The sequence below is a fragment of the Narcine bancroftii genome, chromosome 3, assembly GCF_036971445.1.
Source record: "Narcine bancroftii isolate sNarBan1 chromosome 3, sNarBan1.hap1, whole genome shotgun sequence".
Lineage (NCBI taxonomy): Eukaryota > Metazoa > Chordata > Chondrichthyes > Torpediniformes > Narcinidae > Narcine > Narcine bancroftii.
Window position 1 is genome coordinate 367,733,557 of NC_091471.1, and position 20,691 is coordinate 367,754,247.

Genomic DNA, 20,691 nt, shown 5'->3' on the forward strand with positions numbered 1-20,691 from the left:
CACGTTGCTCTCCATTGCAGGCAAAATCTTCGCTAGGATTCTACTAAATAGAATAATACCTAGTGTCGCCGAGAATATTCTCCCAGAATCACAGTGCGGCTTTCGCGCAAACAGAGGAACCACTGACATGGTCTTTGCCCTCAGACAGCTCCAAGAAAAGTGCAGAGAACAAAACAAAGGACTCTACATCACCTTTGTTGACCTCACCAAAGCCTTCGACACCGTGAGCAGGAAAGGGCTTTGGCAAATACTAGAGCGCATCGGATGTCCCCCAAAGTTCCTCAACATGATTATCCAACTGCACGAAAACCAACAAGGTCGGGTCAGATACAGCAATGAGCTCTCTGAACCCTTCTCCATTAACAATGGCGTGAAGCAAGGCTGTGTTCTCGCACCAACCCTCTTTTCAATCTTCTTCAGCATGATGCTGAACCAAGCCATGAAAGACCCCAACAATGAAGACGCTGTTTCCATCCGGTACCGCACGGATGGCAGTCTCTTCAATCTGAGGCGCCTGCAAGCTCATACCAAGACACAAGAGAAACATGTCCGTGAACTACTCTTTGCAGATGATGCCGCTTTAGTTGCCCATTCAGAGCCAGCTCTTCAGCGCTTGACGTCCTGCTTTGCGGAAACTGCCAAAATGTTTGGCCTGGAAGTCAGCCTGAAGAAAACTGAGGTCCTCCATCAGCCAGCTCCCCACCATGACTACCAGCCCCCCCACATCTCCATCGGGCACACAAAACTCAAAACGGTCAACCAGTTTACCTATCTCGGCTGCACCATTTCATCAGATGCAAGGATCGACAATGAGATAGACAACAGACTCGCCAAGGCAAATAGCGCCTTTGGAAGACTACACAAAAGAGTCTGGAAAAACAACCAACTGAAAAACCTCACAAAGATAAGCGTATACAGAGCCGTTGTCATACCCACACTCCTGTTCGGCTCCGAATCATGGGTCCTCTACCGGCACCACCTACGGCTCCTAGAACGCTTCCACCAGCGTTGTCTCCGCTCCATCCTCAACATCCATTGGAGCGCTTACACCCCTAACGTCGAAGTACTCGAGATGGCAGAGGTCGACAGCATCGAGTCCACGCTGCTGAAGATCCAGCTGCGCTGGATGGGTCACGTCTCCAGAATGGAGGACCATCGCCTTCCCAAGATCGTGTTATATGGCGAGCTCTCCACTGGCCACCGTGACAGAGGTGCACCAAAGAAAAGGTACAAGGACTGCCTAAAGAAATCTCTTGGTGCCTGCCACATTGACCACCACCAGTGGGCTGATAACGCCTCAAACCGTGCATCTTGGCGCCTCACAGTTTGGCGGGCAGCAACCTCCTTTGAAGAAGACCGCAGAGCCCACCTCACTGACAAAAGACAAAGGAGGAAAAACCCAACACCCAACCCCAACCAACCAATTTTCCCTTGCAACCGCTGCAATCGTGTCTGCCTGTCCCGCATCGGACTTGTCAGCCACAAACGAGCCTGCAGCTGACGTGGACTTTTTACCCCCTCCATAAATCTTCGTCCGCGAAGCCAAGCCAATGAAGAACCTCTGACTAACATACATGTTACAACTGTTATTCTGCAAAGCCTACTTTATCTGTTTATGCTCGCAGCAAGGCAAACAAATATTCTTTACAAAATTTACAGCATGTCAACAAAATAAAGTAAATTTTTTAAAATATGACAATATTGTTCAGGCTGCATCTGATGACAGAGCAATTCAAGTGGAGAGAACCTCCTATTACTTTTGACCGATGCTGAGTAAATGAACTATAATCCAGGCAAATTAGATTCAAAGGCACAAATACATGTCCCCAATTTATATAATAGCTGAACTAACGGAGCATATTTTTCACTTACCCAATATTTCTCCATTTTTGGTGATCAGATCACCATGTCCTGGTGAAACCTTTCACCGTGATAGTTGCAGCAGGGTCCCTTCTGTCATTTAAGAGAAGGTTGGTTGTGTACATGGATGTGAGGGGTTGGAGGGTTGTGGGCGGAGAGCAGGAGGGGGAAGCTAGTGGAGTTGTTCAAGTGAACCAGCGTGGACTTGAAGGGCCGACATGGCCTATTTCCACGCCGTAAACAGTTATATGGTTATATGGTTATAAAGTGCACCTCAATGTATGATTTGATGATTTGTTGTTGAGAGGTGAAAATGCACCCTTGCCACAGAAGTAGAAGGAAAAGGTAGTGGGTTCAAATGTCACTCATAGAACATTACAGCACAGTACAGGCCTTTCAGCCCACCATGTAATGGTAACCTATATAAAGAAACTCAACAATCTAAACCTTCTCCACCTCACCCTCTATTTTCTTGCATCCATGCACCCAAGAGTCTTTTAACCCTTTGGACCAGTCATTTTTAACCTTTGATAATATGTACTCCAGACTGGGTAAACCCGAGTTAGTTGATCTCTTCAGTCTCTGAAATCACATTATATCTGGCCAGTCACTGCCCTGTTCATACCCTATATAGTCCTGGATACTCAAACAACAAATTTGAAAGTTCTTCCTTCACTTCCAGTACTTTTTCTTCTTGTGGAACTTGGCAAAACAGCTGTTTTACCCCAACCTTTGCAAAGATACATTTTACAGTACATACACCAGTACAAATTAACTGGTAGATGGGTGTAAAACCAGTTCTGGAAAACCGGGTCATGGAGTATATGCGCTTGTTGGTAGTCCCAGAAAACTGGGATACAGAGTCTGAAGGGTTAAATGTCCCTATTGTATCATCCTTCATCACCTCCCTGGCAAGGCATTCCAGGTACCCACTAATCTCTGTGCAAAAAAAACTTACCCCTGATGTCTCACCTAAACTTACCTCCCTCACCTTATGCAGACATCTTCTGGTATTTGCTACTGCTGGCCTGAGTAAAAGGTGTTGGCTGTCCACCCTATCTCTGCCTCTCATAATCTTGAAGACCTCTATTAAGTCTTTCTTTGCTCCAATGAGAAAACCCCTGTTAACCTTGTGTCATAAGACTCGTTCTCCAATTTGAGAAAATTGAAGGAGTCCTGAACTGGTGGAATGTACAGATACGAGGCAAAAGACCAACTACTGATCAGTGCCCTTGCATGGATGTAAAAGATCTGACAGTACAATTTGGAAGTAAAGCAGGGAAGTTCTCCCTCATGCAAAAACCACCTGCTCGTGACTATACAAAAACAAAATGTACTTCATGATCATTTAAACAAAATCACAAAATAATCCATTGACACCTATCAACAACACTGCAGTGGGATCTTACTGTGTAAAGATTATACATCCTCCAGTGCGATTCTACATCAAAGTTCTTCTTTGGTTGCAAAGATCTCCGTATCATCAAAAGGGATCAAATCGCACAAATCCTCTTTTTTTTGTTAACCTGAAAGTATCTGATAATCTCCATATGTTGCATTCCAGTCATTATGCCGTACAGAAACGAAGCAGGACCTTTGGCCCACTTATTCTCTTTGCCGTTTTTTTCCCACATACACGAATCCCATTTGCTTGCAAAACAACAACCAATGTGAGCAGTAGGTTTTCTCACCAAAGATGGGCAGAACCATGGAAGCCAATCAAACAAACACAAGCAAAAGGGGAGGAATGAAACCAGTTTTCTTGGTTTGGGCATTTTATTGTTATGAACTTTGAACACAATTTCTGAAGTTTAATTTCTCTGGAATTGGAAATGATTTGGAATTCAGTTCCAATCCCAGTGGAACTGATTCTGAGTTCAACGCCCATGCATTGCAACATTACTCACCTCATATATTTTATTGAGGTCATAATTTCTATTCCACCTTACTGACTGCCTGGAATGCCATGCAACAAGGAAATGATTTCTCATCAATGCAGTGGCTTCATCATTTGGAAGCTCATGGTTCAGATGCAGCATTTGACAGCTAATTTTAAGAATACCCTGAAAATATGAATAAAACGAGGAATTACATTTAATACGATCAGCATTTGATATTTTAGCCATGTTCATCTGTCCCTAAGATGTCCTGAAATATAGGTGTATTCCAGATTTTTATTTCATTCAACTGCTTTAAAAGTTATTTTTCGGTGTCACAGTAAGGCATTGAAGCTCAGTTTCTTTCTGACACACTCAACTGATAGCAACCCACTGCTCATTTTGGATTTTGTACAGTTGTCGTATGAGAGTCAGCGCATTCAATCTGGCTACCATTGTATGGGCTTTCGTATGAAGCAGTAACGCTTCAAAATTTTCCCTCATTAAACTCAGTAATACTGGGTTTGACCAGGCATAGCAATTCTTCTTGTTTGGACTGTGCAGGTGAGAAAAGCTGCATGAATTCCACATTAATGAAAATTGGCTTTCCCCTCATTTTTCAGTGAAGTTTATTGATCTGAACTTAGAAGGTCAGTAAACTTCAAAGTAGAGATGAAGAAGGAAAAAAGGTTCCAAACACTACCTACTGTGTCTTCTTATTTGTTGAAACAAATCAATGCAGTGGCTTCATCATTTGGAAGCCCAAGGGAGGAAATAATAATACGGCACAAAAATAGATTCTGCCTATTTGCCAAGAGACAATAGATTGTGAAGAGTTCATAAAAAGTCAACAATGTGCTGCATCGGAACCTTTTTTTGTAAATAGGTCAGCTCCTTCAAACCTGAATGTCCATTCTTGATTAAAATCCAGTTAGAAAATTCAGGCCTGAAATTCTCTATTGCTTTATGGTTCAAATCTCTCATGACTTCTTGCAATGGGGACTACCTCAGTTGAAGACTTTGTTCCGTGCCCCCCTCAATCTCTTCTTCCATTTGCCCAATGTGAGATAGTGTTTGCAATATTGGAATCAACTGTTTTGGAGCCTGAGAATGCCTAAATCAAGTTCACGTTCATTGTCACATGTACCAAGATGCAGTGATGGAGTTTGTTTTGCGAGCAGACCACATAATACAGGTGCACAATCTTTTATCCAAGACACCGAAAACCGAAAATCAAATATTTTTTCCATGGATGTCGTCTGCACACCAAAGCTCGTGCTTGGCACCAAACATGACCTGATCCACACTCAACTAACCCATGAATATCCCTGATTGATCCTTACTTTAACAGAGTCCAGCACCTCTGATTCACCATATGTGGATGCCCAATTTGTCATAGACAGCCTGACACCTGGACGCCCAACCCCCCCCATCCAGAGACACTGCAACCCTCCTGTCCAGCACCACCAACACCTCCCCACCCCACTCCTACTCATCCAGTGGCCCTTCTATTTGGAATGTGTGTCTTTATTTTGGGTCCTCCCCCCCCCCCCACCCCACTCAGCGCTGCCACAGCACCCCTACACCCCACATCCACACAACACAATGCCTCCCCCGATCAAGAGACCTTTCTAGTTGGAGTGTATCTTTGTTTTGTGCAAATCTGAAATCAGCGCAATTACTTAACGTACCGCCAATGCTATTATTCTTTTCCAAATTCCGTTAAGTGTCTGGTCCCAAGAGTTTCAGATAAAAGATTCTGTACCTGTATAACAAATCAGATACTGATCAAAAGTACAGGGAGATTGGTACAGAGCAAAGGCAAAATTACCATTCTGGAGCCTGAACTGAAACTGTCCTTACCATCTATGATTATTCAATTTTTCCAACATTGCAATCAATCTTTTTGGTATTCAATGGTCATTGAATTGGATTCTTTGTTGGATTTTATTTTCCTTGCAGGAAATGCAGAGGGAATAGGGCACTATCTTTCCTCAGGGCCATCCACAAAATCTGTTTTATTTTACAAACTATCTGCAGCATGGAATTCGACTATTAGATCCAACCAGCCTCTGCTGGTGTTTACGCCATCCAGAGATTAAATTCACAGAACTTGCATCACTGAATTGACACGGCTCGGTCAGTTGCTCACATGCTTAGAACATAGAAAGAAACAATTCAGGTTTTTAGACTGCAGGCATGTAACAGAACAATCAATGAAATTTGCCATTAGACGGGCTGTCTAAAAAGGAAAGTGCAGGAAATTTTATTCAATTCTGGCACTGTGATTTATTCTGCAGGACCTTGACTACTTTTCGGGGGAACCTGCAGTGTCAATTGCACCGCAAAACTCTCCTCATGAATTTGACATCTAGCTGATGACTCAGGCCACGTTGTTCAACATAAAAGCAGCGGGATTAACCCGCACAGCAACTTAAGGCGTGCAGTGTAAACGAACACAAGGTGAATAATTATGTTAATTTATGTTAAAATGTTCACAGATTTTTCTGACATTGCTGTCTAAAAAAACACTACTGTGGTTCATCAGCTCCCAGAACGACAAGCTCATCAGTCTTTTTGCAAAATTGGGGTGAAAGCTGGTTTCCCACAAGGGGCAGACTGTGCTGTGGAGGAACACTGCACCAAAGGAAATCATACTGGCTTGTGAACTGTCTGCTCTCTTCACGTTGCAAGATCTGTTCTGAGTAGGATTCATGGCCACTGCAGCTTTTTTAACCCAGTGACACAGAGACGACATGATTGAAGTGAGTCAAGCATGGTCATAGATGATGAATAATTCAAGGTTGGTTGCTTCCCAAGTCACTGTTTAATATTATCACAAATTCATTCTAACAGTGTTACAGTGGCTTGAAAAGTTGAATGGGTGCCAGTTTATTTACGGTTGGGAATTCAGGCCAGTTCCACAAAATAAAAGAGGCTTTTTTTAAAAAAAATTTTCTTTTTTTTTAAAAAGCGGCTTATCTAGCAATTCACCGATTAATATTGTCACAAATTAAAACGAACATTGGATTCATCTTGTCTATTTGGTGCCCCTCTGCTCTCACCCCTTTTGCTCCTGCACAGAGTTCACTAGACCTTATCTTTCACCCCACCAGCCTCCACGTTCATCAGATGACCCCTCACAATTCCACCAGCTCCAACAAAACTCCATAACAAGGTGCACTATTCCCTCTTTAGTCAGAATTTTAAAGGGATTTTTCCCCTGGTGATACTCAGGCTATTCTTCCATACTTGCTTGCGCTTCCCATCATATGGCATTTTCTTCTGCATCCACAGGAGATTCATTACCTGACCTTTCAACTCTGCCCTTCCCACAATCCAGAGCCCCACAGTACTTACAGGTAAGGAGGCAGTTCACTTGTTCTTCTTCCAATCTACTTCAGTTTTCCCAAAGTGGCCTCCTCTAAACTGGAGAAAACAAATGCAGTTTGGGTGATCACGTTGCAGAGCACCTACATTCAGTCTGCAGATTTTACCCTGATCTCTGGGGGCAGCTTGAGAGAGTGTGTGAGAGAGAGAGAGAGTGAGAGAGAGAGAGAGAGAGAGAGAGAGAGAGAGAGAGAGAGAGAACATGAACAAATGGCCAGACCTGGTTTTATAAGTACGGTTGAGTAATTGTTAACTATTGAGTCAGAGTTTAAATCTCATTGCAGTTGCAGGGGAACTGAAATTCAAGAGATTAGATTGATTGGGAATGAAAAGTTAATATCCATGATCTCTTGCCCTCTCTTATTAGAGTTCGCATTCCTTAGCCCTCTGCCTCATCCTTTCATCACCTTCTAGTTTCTTACTTTATTCAAATTTTGTAACCCTCTATTGCAGGGGTGTCAAACTCAAATTCACGGAGGGCCAAAATTAAAAACTTGGACTAAGTCGAGGGCTGAACTAAATATTTATTGAAAATTTTCAACATCTGCATGTTTTCTCTTCTTTCAACATATGTAATGTTAAACTTTTTCTTATTAAAATAAATGTTTAATAATAGTTTTGGATAAACTCTTTCCAGAAGCATTAACAAATGAGAAATAAAATATTCAATCAATAATATTTCTCTCTAGAGGATTTGTCAAATGTTGCTAGTGTGCTGTCGAATAGTAAAATCTGAGGGCTATTGAGAATGTGGGAGAATAACATGATTCCTGAAACAATCAAATGGGTGACTGATTGTGGGCATGAACTCTAGCAGGGTTATTTGCCATGCCCTTTTTCCATTGGTACAGATATCCTTTGATTTACACACTTTTCAAGTTTCATGCCTAATGAGCTTGTATCCAGGTGCAGGACCATTTTTAACCAGGAATATATTTATCACTGTGACATGAAACTATTGGAAGATCGTTTTATCTTGAGATTAAAGTTCATAATCCTTACTCAGGCCTGTGTGCGGGAGGGCGGGGTTTGCGGGCGATCGGGTTGGACAACGACAGTGCGGGGGCATCGGCTCTCGCTGCAGGGTGGCATCTTGGCGGATCAGCGGCCCCGTCACCGTGAGTCGCGGGTTGGCCTGCAACAGGGAGGGGGAGTGGGCAACGTTCCTGGCGAGGTCAGGCCTGAGGCCTCCGGTTCCGGGCGCTGGGAAGCGGCCTTGGCTTCCCCTGACACTGGACAGGCCCCAAAACCAGAGTCCACGGTGAAACCCTGCAACGTAAACAGAGGAGGTGGGGGCGATTAGCGGGCTGATGCCAATGCATTCTGGGATTTATAGTATTAGCTGTGCATGTGCTATACTGGCGCGGCGGCCAGCGGGCCACCTCTAATACATTTTTGAAATGATCTTGCGGGCCAAATATAATTATATCTTGGCCCGCGGGCCAGAGTTTGACATGTGTGCTCTATTGTGTTCGGTAAGAATCGGGTTCACAGAGAGACAGTTCTGGACACAAATGTTATAATCAAAGGTAACTTTATTGAACACATGGGAGACAAATGGGAAGACATCAAATGATACTTCAGTACTAAGCAACTATATAGACGTTCACATCAGACCCAGGTGGAGTCCAATACCAGTGACCGCCTATCTTTTACACATTCCCACATTGGTACACACTTCACAGACCAGTACTTTCAAACATACTCCCAATTCCCTGTGCCAGTGGGGATGTGGCTCTCTGCAAGCACTGATCTATCACAGAACTACAGCTCAACTTAAGGGTAGTACACATCTTACCTATGACTCCTCCAGCAATGTCCACAGCAGCGACCTGGCACGAAGCAATGTTCAGGACATGGTCCGAGAGGCAGAGAGAGAGAAATGTGGTGTGCATTGATGTTTTATACTGTTCTGAACAGGGTATCTGGCCAATAGTGACACTGAGTCAATTAAATGAGCCAATGGGAAAGTGTCCACTAATGGGTGGCCAGAGTCCAACCTTGATTGGCAGGTTATGCGACCTCCAAATAAGTTTCAGACAGGTAGGCAACATGACTCACCATAATCCACAATGTTCCAGACAGAGGCCGTGTGTTTCTCCACAATCTACATATGACACCCTCCCATCTCTATTCACCTATCACCTTCTCCCCTGACTCCCTCCCTTTCATTTAGACCTGCCCTATTTCTAGCCAGTTCTAATGAAGAGTTTTGGCTCAAAATATTGACTGTTTATTGCCATCTATGGATGGTGCCTGACCTGCTCATTTCCTCCAGTATTTTGCTATCAGCAATGGTGTCCATGAAACAATTTGGTTGTTATAAAAACCAACTCCATTAAAAAAGTGACCTTCTCTGGGAAGAAGGTCTACATGCTTGTTCAATCAGTCTTGATTCCAGATGCCCCTCCCCCCTCCATGTGGTCGATGCTTAATTGTCTTTTGAAAACCCAATCAAAACACTTATCTTGGTAGCCAATTACGATGAACAGTAAATGGTTGTATGCAATAAGTAAATGATTAGAAAAGTATAAATGATCCTTTTTGTCAGTGTAAATAGTTCAAATGAGATCCAAACAAAATTTCAGATATTTTCCATGAACAATTGTTGTAATAACAAGGATATTGAAGTATCAAAAGCTTGAGTGGACCATTAAATTTTTCATTCATACGATGTATCAAGAAGTGTTTTTTTAATAGGTACAATTCACATCCAACAACAAAGAGATTGATGCAGCAAACCTGGAACCACACTGGATAATAATGTAAGATGGTGTTGGCTATGCTTTATGGTAAAGATCTATCTGTAAAATTAATGATATGCACCTTTCTCTGTAGGGTGTTATTTTACTCATTAATGTGATTTCATGAGTAATGTTGGAATTGATATCAATGGCTCCTTCACTTTGCAGTTTTCTTTTGCCCACCACAGAGACTCAGAAATGTATACTAAGCAAATCCATGCCTCATATCCCATGGGACAATTCTAATTGCCCAGTGCGCTGTTCAGCAGGGACATCCCCACTGAGATTCAGAGGATCTAATGCATCTAGAAATGTGGAGCCAGTCTTATACCAAGACTTATTTATAGGGTAGGTGCTTTTCAAAACCCAGTCAAATGCAATATCCCACTGACATTCGACTCTCATTAGAACAAAGCCTTTGTCATTAGGGCCTCACTCCCGCTGCACTTTTTATTACGAACATAGTTAGCAGGGCTGCACTGAGCGTCCCTAGTCTTAAGAGCATTGACTGAACAACCCTGTAGAGCATAAAGAACATCTGCATGAAGAACTATTGAGTGTTCATGTAAATCTCATACTATAAAGAGGGAAGCTAGTATCATGAACTAGATAGCAAAACAACATTAAGATAAGGGATGCAATATTCTCATTGGAGATGTACCTACTTATTCTAACTTGGAAAAATGAAGTACAAGTATGAGCAAATGCTCGTTACATATCCTCAAACATCAATTTAAAGGTGATATCCACCAAAGTGAAGTGGAAACTCAAGTACTAACTGCATTGTGTACCAAGGAATTGCTACATGTTGAAACTGAGACAGAGACCTGCATGTGTTGAATATTGGTGCCCGTTGCTGAAGAGATTTGTGTTCAGAGCAAATACTTAGCTCTTTCGTTATTGTTGGAGTGTCTTCAGAACAGATGGGAGGAACAAAAGTAGGCTTGCTTGTTGCCCCTGAAAGGCAAAAGTCAAGGTGGTCTCTGATGAATCAAGAAAAGGACTTGATGGAAGAATGAAATTCCTGAAGAAAAGACTGGAAGGAGAAACTGATTCTAAGGCACAGTCCAGCACTTCCTCCTGATCTGCAGGATATGATCAGCAGCTGAAGGACTCACATAGGTTGCGGGTGACACGGTTGGAGACCCACATGGGGGCTATGGGTTGCTGGACACTGGGTCACAGGAACCAGGAATCGGGATCCAGACTCGAGAGGGTGCTGAGGGCTCCCAAAGGACTTCAAGCACTGAAGGCTTCCTGATCGTGTCAGAGATTTAGATCTGGAGCTCGGGTTGACGATGAATCAAACAGGAGTCGTGCTGCTGCAGAGGCTGTGGGAGGGCTGGAGGTGAATCCACGGGCACTCAGTGACTCTGAGAGAGGACTTTCACTGGCTTCTCCTATTGATAGGGGTGCCAGGCCATACTTATGGCGACTCTTTGCCTATCGGCAGACAAAAGTTAAGGTGTATCATGTATGTTACATTTTTAATGTATTTTACTTGAATCTTAAGTGTACTGAGGTTCCCCTCTGGCCAATGCAAAACATGATTTTGGCTCCCAAGATAAAACTGGAATACACTAAAGGGTCTAATAATCTCAGGAGAATGACAAGGTAGACATCTCTCAAACGCATTGCTGAATTAGGAACCACATTCTTCATTATCCTCTGCCTTCCTTCAAACTCCCACTTCACTGCACCCTCTCCACCATACTCTCCACACACCACAATGACTGGAACATCTATCACAACCACACCAAAGATTTGCCAGATTGAATATAAGCTATGACGTACATTTCCTATCTAAAAAGCCAGAAAAAAAACCCCTCTCTTTCTTCCAGTCAGAATTCACCAGAAGTCTGAGAAGGTTGCAAATGCAAGAGGCTGACAATACCTAAACGTTTTTCCTCTGAGGAGATCAGTACCTTGGCCAACTCCAAAAGATGCAGTCTCAGCAAATACTTTCACCAGAGGATTCTTTTTCCCCCCTTTGTACCACAAATTAACCACCGTGCTGCTCTCTCATTTTAGATTCAGTAAATATATTTCAGGAAAGAGAGGCCTCACCTTTATAATAAATGTGTTGACATCTGCCCAAACATTATAGCATTGAACATGAAGTGCAAAGAATCATGCTATTTACAAGTGAATAAAAGCAAGCACTCCAGCAAACAAACATGTATAAAAGTAACTGAGAGCACAATATGGGTGCGATACTGCTCAGCGCTGTGATGCAAGGTCCAGCAGGGTCACAGCCTCAGGAAAGAAGCTGGCTCGGGTGCAGAGGCCTCCTTCCGGATGGAAGGAGAGTAAAAAGTCCATAGTTAGGGAAAGATACATCCTTGATAATGTTTTTCACCCTGCCCAGGCAACACTTCTGATAGATGTTCTCAATAATGAATTGGGTGCTGATAATCGGCTGGACAGTTTTCTCAGCTGTATCATACATGGAACCCAAGAACCCAGTGCTCCTGTTGTGGTCTCCTTGACATTAGTGAGACTGGACGCAGATGGGAGATCTCTTTGTTGAGCACCCTGGCTCTGTCCGCCACAATACCGTGGATCTCCCAGTGGCCCCTATTTCAATTCCCCATCCCATTCCCTTGCTTACACGCCTCTCCATGGTCTCATGCACCACCAGAATGAGACCACTCACAAATGGAGGAACAACACCTCATCTTCAATCTGGGGACCCTCCAACATCGACTTCTCCAGTTTCTGTTAAACCACTCTCCCCTTTCTTCTTCCCCTCCTCGTTGCCTTTCCCCAAACTTGGTCGCTCCTTTCTCTGTCTCCTTTCACAGAGCCAAAATCAATTCTCACCTCTCCTCTTACCACATCCAATTGTCACCTTTTGTTGGTCTGGACTTCTCCCCCAGTCAGTCTTCAGCATCTTTATTCTTATGCCTTTCTGTTCTTTGCTTATTCCTTGAAGTAGGGGTCAGGCCCGAAACGTCAGTATTATATCTTCAGCTCCTATGGACGTTGAGAGACCGGCTGAGCTCCTCCAGCATTTCTCTGTGTGTTTTAATGGAACCCAAGATGTCCATCATTGCGAGGATGGTTAGCTCTGTGGAGGTTACCAACTCCATAATCTAATAGCCGAGCTGACACCAAAAAGTTGGCAGTTGCATTTACTGGAGATTAGTCATCTCAGTTATGTTATTTCTGCAGGAGTTGCTCAACCTTCACTAATAACCTCACTACCAAAATGTCAGAAGTGTAGACAATCACAGATGTTAATAGTATCCATTTGCAGTCACAATTCCTCAGATAACAAAACAGTCAGTGGAGTTAAAATTGGACAACATTCAGACATGAGCTATAAATATCAACCAATAACCACATCACATAAATCTAATGACCTACCATTCCTTTAATGGTCATTATCTTGTGAGAGATTTGGGGGAACAAGATGTTTCACTGACTTAAAACTTAACTGGATTAGTTAATTACTGTTACTACAGGACAAAGAGTGGGTATCTTTTGCTGACTCTCAACCTCAGACTCCTCAGAGCCTTCAAAACCAAAGCTGCCTGGATGTATCACTGCCGTCTGAAGTACGCTTAATGGAAGTTCAATAGAAAGAACTGTGATCATACCTTTCTAAAGGCTAATGCCATTCAAAGGGTGTGTTGAAATATTCTTTAGGAGGATTATTCACACAAGAATGGTTTGGATTTGTTTAGGTTTAGTGCAGAGATGGGTGAAGTCAAGAGAAGAAAAGCGTGTTGAAATGGGGGCTTATTGAGGTGCAGGCAAGAAGCAGGACATCTTCCAAGAAGATTCTATATTCAAGATCATAAAAAAAACACTCTGGTGAGAAGATATGCTTTAAAAAAATCCACCAATGGCAGGGTGAGAAAGAGCAGGGATGTTAAAGGAAAGGAAGAGATTGGGTGGTTGACTGGCTTTAATGATGCTTCTGTTTCTCATAGAGGGAAGGAGATGCAACGATGTGAGGGGAATGTGAAGTGTTGACTATCAATGAATCCAAGGTAGACAATACACAGCAAGTGTGAAACTTGAACTGGAGTTTGCTTGTCACTGGAACATCTATCACAACCACACACTCAGAATCATGGAATGGGTAACAGCACAGGAAGTGATATCTGTCAATGAGGCCTGAACTAACAATGCAGCCTCACTATACACGATGTAGCCTCACTATACACGATGTAGCCTCACTATACACGATGCAGCCTCACTATACACGATGTAGCCTCACTATACACGATGTAGCCTCACTATACACGATGTAGCCTCACTATACACGATGCAGCCTCCCTATACACGATGTAGCCTCACTATACACGATATAGCCTCACTATACACGATGCAGCCTCCCTATACACGATGTAGCCTCACTATACACGATGTAGCCTCACTATACATGATGCAGCCTCACTATACATGATGCAGCCTCACTATACACGATGTAGCCTCACTATACACGATGTAGCCTCACTATACACGATGCAGCCTCCCTATACACGATGTAGCCTCCCTATGCACGATGTAGCCTCACTATACACGATGTAGCCTCACTATACACGATGCAGCCTCACTATACACGATGTAGCCTCACTATACACGATGTAGCCTCACTATACACGATGCAGCCTCACTATACACGATGTAGCCTCACTATACACGATGTAGCCTCACTATACACGATGCAGCCTCACTATACACGATGTAGCCTCACTATACACGATGTAACCTCACTATACATGATGCAGCCTCACTATACACGATGTAGCCTCACTATACACGATGTAGCCTCACTATACATGATGCAGCCTCACTATACATGATGTAGCCTCACTATACACGATGTAGCCTCACTATACATGATGTAGCCTCACTATACACGATGTAGCCTCACTATACACGATGTAGCCTCACTATACACGATGTAGCCTCACTATACACGATGCAGCCTCACTATACACGATGTAGCCTCACTATACATGATGTAGCCTCACTATACACGATGTAGCCTCACAATACATGATGTAGCCTCACTATACACGATGTAGCCTCACTATACATGATGTAGCCTCACTATACATGATGCAGCCTCACTATACACAATGTAGCCTCACTATACATGATGTAGCCTCACTATACATGATGTAACCTCACTATACACGATGTAGCCTCACTATACACGATGCAGCCTCACTATACAGTTTTCTTTCAAGTGCTGCTCTATTTCTCTTTCAAAAGCCATACTTGAATCTGTCTCTCCTCTCTTTGGCTTGGCTTCGCGGACGAAGATTTATGGAGGGGTAATGTCCATATCAGCTGTAGGCTCGTTTGTGGGATGCGGGACAGGCAGACACGGTTGCAGCGGTTCCAAGGGAAAATTGGTTGGTTGGGGTTGGGTGTTGGGTTTTTCCTCCTTTGTCTTTTGTCAATGAGGTGGGCTCTGCTGTCTTCTTAAAAGGAGGTTGCTGCCCGCCGAACTGTGAGGCGCAAAGATGCACGCTTTGAGGCGATATCACCCCACTGGCGGTAGCCTCACTATACACGATGCAGCCTCACTACAGATGATGCAGCCTCACTATACAGTTTTCTTTCAAGTGCTGCTCTATTTCTCTATTTCTCTTTCAAAAGCCATACTTGAATCTCTAACACCTATGTAAAAGACACACATTTTCTCAAGTCACTTTTGGTTCTATTGCAAATCATTTATAAATTGCCAGGTTCACAACCTTTCCACCTATGTGCTTGATATCTCTCTGTTCAACTATACCCGAGCTCCTATTTCCTTTTACTGAATACCTTAGTTACATCTTCCCTTTAACTTCCCTGCTCGAAGGACTTGGCTTCTTCAACTTTTCCAAACTAGAAACCCTTCATTCTTGGGACCATCTTAGAAAGTCTATGGTGCATTATCTCTGAGGTTTGCAGTGATCAAAATTGGATGCAACGCTGCCATTGTGGCTGAACCTTTGCTTTTATAAAGAATCACCATAATTTAGTGGTGTTCTCTGAGACACAATTGTTGAAATCCAAAATTACATACATTTCCTTGCCACCATTTCTGTCACTTTCAAATAAATAATTAAGTACTTTCAGAACACTCAGGTCCTGCACCTCCTTTAGAAAATACCTTTCATATCGTCTCTCCATGTTCTTACTACCATAGTGTATCACTCAAAAGCGTTTTGCATTAAATATCATCTGGCAGATTTCTGCCTGTTGGACTAACCTGTCTACGTCATCTCAAAGTCTTTTAACATCCTTCTCACTGCTCGCTCAACCTCCAAATATTCTGCTTTCCAAAAACTTTAAAATAGAAGCCTGTATCCCCACATAATGAGAGATATTTTTTTCGCTAGATTTTTTTTTAGTAATACTGCTTATATTTCGAAGTTCCACTCTATTTTGGAACATTGAACGAATGATTACCCATATCAGTGGAATATTTGGAGCAGACCTGAAGATGGAAATCTGCTTCCACTGATTTTTTTTTAACCATCCCAAAGACATGTAGATTTATGTCAATGTGCATCAGATGTTATGATAGGTGCTTGTATACTCTGAATAATTTAATTTTAAACCTGATATACAAGTCATTTAAAATTTTTATAATGTAGACATGCTGCACGGTGACAGGCCCTATTGGCCCATGAGCCCGTGTCACTCAATTACACCTGCTTAACCTATCCCCTGGTAGGTTATGAATGGTGGGAGGAAACCGAAGCATCCTGAGGAAACCCGCGCATGCACGGGGGAACGTCCAAAATCCTTAGACAGTGCCGGCATTCGAATCCAATCACTGGCACTGTAACAGCATTGTGCTAACCGCTACACTAATTGTGTCACCCTGTATTAAGAAACAGTATTTCAAAAATAATTTAAACATTATTTCATCCCCATGAGTGCAAAACAGATTAAATGGCCACATCAGTATATTTTACCTGATGTCACTGAAATTCACTTCAATAATTTCAAAGAATGATTTATGGGGACAATTATTTCCATGTTGTTTCCCATTATTCTCGAAATTACATTTTTAAATTTTTTTTTTTAATTCAGAGATCCAGCATGGTAACTTGTCTTTCAAGCCTCAGAGCCCATGCCATGCCACACAAATACACCAATAAACTTACAAACCCTGTATGAATCAACATTGCTCATGAAGGAATTGACAAGCAAACATAGCCACGGCTGAGTTGAGGAGAATTCTATCCAAGATAAACCCACCAAAGGCAGCCGGACCAGACAATGGATACTGAAAGACTGTGCAGACCAATGGATGGAGGTCTTCGCGGACATCTTCAACAACTCACTGCTGCAGTCCATCATTCCTACCAGGTTCAAGACAGCCACCATTATCCTGGTACCCAATAAGGTGACAATAACAGGCCTCAATGACTATCACTGACCTCCACCATTATGAAATGCTTCGAGTGCCTGTTGATGGAACACATCAAAGCACACCTCCCAGAAATGCTGGATCTATTTCAATGTGCTTAGAGAAGAAAACACTCCACAGATGATGCTGGAGCCTTGTTCCATCACTCTCTCTTGATCCACCTGGAGAATGACACATCATGTGCCAGGCTGCTGTTCATTGACTTCAGCTCGGCGTTTAACACAAGCATTCCCCAGAGGTTGGTGGAGAAGCTGTCCTCACTGGGACTCAACACCCCCTTCTCTGTAACAGGATTCTGGACTTCCTAACAGAATGTCTGTCCGTGTCGGTAGCAGAAAGTCCAGCGCCATTACGTTGAGCACTGGCATACCTCAGGGGTGTGTGCTCAGTCCACTCCTGACCCACCTCCAACAATGTCATCAAGTTTGCAGTTGACACAGCAGTAGTTGGTCTCATCAGCAACAACAATGAGTAACACTGTAAAGAAGAGGTGGAAAATCTTGTGAAGTGTACGAGAGGAACAACCTGAGTCTCAACGTGGACAGGATGAAGGAGATGATCGTGGACTTCAGGAGGAGCAGAAATAACCACCCTCCACTACATATCAACAACTCGGTAGTGGAAAGAGTAGAGAGCAACAAATTCCTTGGTGTTTTCTTAATAGTGACCTATCGTGGACACTCAACATCTCCTCACTTAAGATGCAACAATGACTGCACTTCCTGAAAAGACTGAAGTGGGCAACGCTAGCAGCCACCATTATGTGAACCTTCTACAGGAGCTCTATCGAGAGCGTCCTGGCCGGCTGCATCGCAGAGAAATGAATCAGAGGTCAATCGACAGGACCATAAGAGTGGCAGAGAGGGTCATTAGAGTCTCCCTCCCCCCAATGACGTGATCTACCAGGATCGTTGGCTGAAGAGGTCACACAAAGTCACTGAGGACCCCTTGGAAACCCCACACAGTTCCTTTCAGCTACTCCCATCAGGAAGGAGATAATAGGGAGATCAGAGCAAATGTCCTCAGGCTGAGGAACAGTTTCTTCCCTTGGGCAGTGAGAATGCTGAAGGACCAAAGAAATTGTTCACATGAACCCTCTGAGACTTTCATATGTACAAAGCAATATCTATTTGTCTATAAATAATAAATACTTGTCCTATTGCTTGACTGTATATGCATTATGTCTAGTTGTGTTTCTGCATGTTTTACACTGAGGAATGGAGAATGCTGGTTCGTCGGATTGTACTTGTCCAATCAAATGACAATAATCTTGACTTGTCATGGCCAAGAGGTTTCATCCTTTTTAGGGGCAAAGGAAGATCCAATGAATCATGGGTCCTTTCAATGCAGTGTAATCCAACGCACTTGTCCAACAGTCGTCCAAGAGACACTCCTCAAAATGAAAAGCAGTAAATATTGCTGGAAACACAATGAAGGCACAAAGGAAAATAATAAAGAAAGAGGGAAACACATTTAAAGAATCAGAAAGGAAGGAATAAAGTCACGTAAAAAACATGAGAACAGATGCAGGAAGTTGGAGAGTATTAAAATGCACCAAGGTGGAGCTCATAATATTTAGTCGAGAGCCAAATACCTTGTGGTGTTCATTAATCAGGTTTATTAGATGTCTGTGTTAAGGTTCATGCAAACTGCATTGCATGCAATGTGCTCAATAATTATAGAACAGGGGGCCAGAAAGAATGTGTATGGGTTACACATGCAGAGGTGATTGACTGGGATCATCACTGCCTGAAGTTGACATTTCTGGGATAATTACAACTTGTAGCAAAGAGTCTGTGGCTGACACCACCAAGAAACTGAGTAAAGCCTGTGTTTGGTTACATCGACAAATATCTCGTCAAGGTTTCCATGGATTAATTACTTTTTTTTCTAAAGTGAAGCAGTGCTGTGTATTTAGTGCTGTAATGACACCTTCAAGAATTGGGTGCACCACATGGTTTGATTTTGATACAGCTGTTCAGTGTTTTTGTAAAATGGCTAATTTCCATAAAGAATGCTTTGTTATTAGCTCTGCCTCGTCTGAGTAACGTGGCTTGCAGTAACAGTGAAGACATTTTTTTTTGAAAGTCAGGGACGTAACAAGCACATGATTCCAAAGCAAACCTTAGCTCGCAAACAATGATCAGAGATAAAGAAAAATAAAAAGAAAGATCCTGTAAAACGTTGTCAATTTGTTTTAGGTTAAAAAGCATACAATGCCTTCAGCCATTTTGAGTTTTACTTTTCAGCCTTAAATTTCCAATCCAAAAACATGTAAAAAGCTAAAATTTAGAAATATGGGATAAAGGGAAGGGAAAATATTGGAGGTAACAAAAGCTTCATATGTCATGTAAAACCTTTAGCTCAGCAGTAGAATGGGCAGCACAGTGGTGGCGTCTGTAGACCTTGACCGCAATCCTGGCCTTTTGTGTAATATTATATATTACATGACAATAAAGGAGGGTGTGGAGGGTGCACCTTCTCGCAGTGACCTTCCAAAAACATGAGAGTAGGTACTGACTATTTTAAATTACCCTGAGTATATAGTAGGCAAGGGTTGGCATCTGAAAGAGGTTGATGGAGAGAAAAGGCTGTGAGGAAGATTATTGTGGAAATGGGATGCTCTGTGAGCTGGCATGGACTAGATGGCTAAATAAAGTATGGAATAGGCAGAGCTTTATGTTTGCTCTGCTTTAGATATATATCTCTTAACAACCTGGGGCAAATGTATTAATAGTTGGAAAGAACGTTTGAAACATTATGGAATGCAAGTCTACAACTGATTTTGTTGGAGGTCAATACTTCACACACAGCCTTTCACAACTTTTATAACTGCTCATCCACTGAGTGTATTGCACATACACTTCTGTCTATCCACGAATGCCATTTTTACAGACAGTTTCATGTCTTCCAAATGCTGCAAATATGCAGTTGACAAATGCTGATGCTTTGAAACCCTCTTCTGATTGTAGAAGATCGCACTATAAGATAAGAGGGTCTGGGCTGGTTTAGAGGTTGACACAAATCCAATGAAGAGTCAAAACTCAAATGTTCCACACTTCGGCACACATTGAATGAGAAACAACCCACTGAGCATCAGTTAAAAGATATCTGAGCTGTGTATACTCAGTTCTGAAACTGCAGAGCCCAATCTTCCAGTGTCAACAGAGATTCTCCTTAGTTAATGAGAAAAACAAGATCATAGCTTTACTGGGCTCCTCAATGCAGTGAGATGGTGATGATCATGGGGTTCGAAGTCAAATTCCACTGTGTACCCAATGACATCAGTGGAAGGCCAAGAAGAATTCCTGCGTATTACGTAGATCCAAATTGCATTGGACACCACTTCACTCAGAAACAATCACAACATACTTTCAAAAGATAAATCTGCATCTATCACGTCACTTTTAAAAGCCTGCACTGTGCAATC

The 20,691-nt window shown here is 42.7% G+C and overlaps 1 long non-coding RNA gene across 1 annotated transcript in view; it reads right to left on the minus strand.

The window, feature by feature from the left end:
- Nucleotides 1–3,788: 3,788 nt before the first annotated feature.
- Nucleotides 3,789–20,691, minus strand: part of LOC138756647 (uncharacterized) — a 279,494-nt gene continuing 262,591 nt past the window's right edge. The window contains exons 3-4 of the long non-coding RNA XR_011353224.1: nt 7,098–7,166; nt 3,789–3,923 (exon numbers count right to left, since the gene is read on the minus strand). This is a non-coding gene — a long non-coding RNA (uncharacterized lncRNA). The remainder of the gene's footprint in view (nt 3,924–7,097; nt 7,167–20,691) is intronic.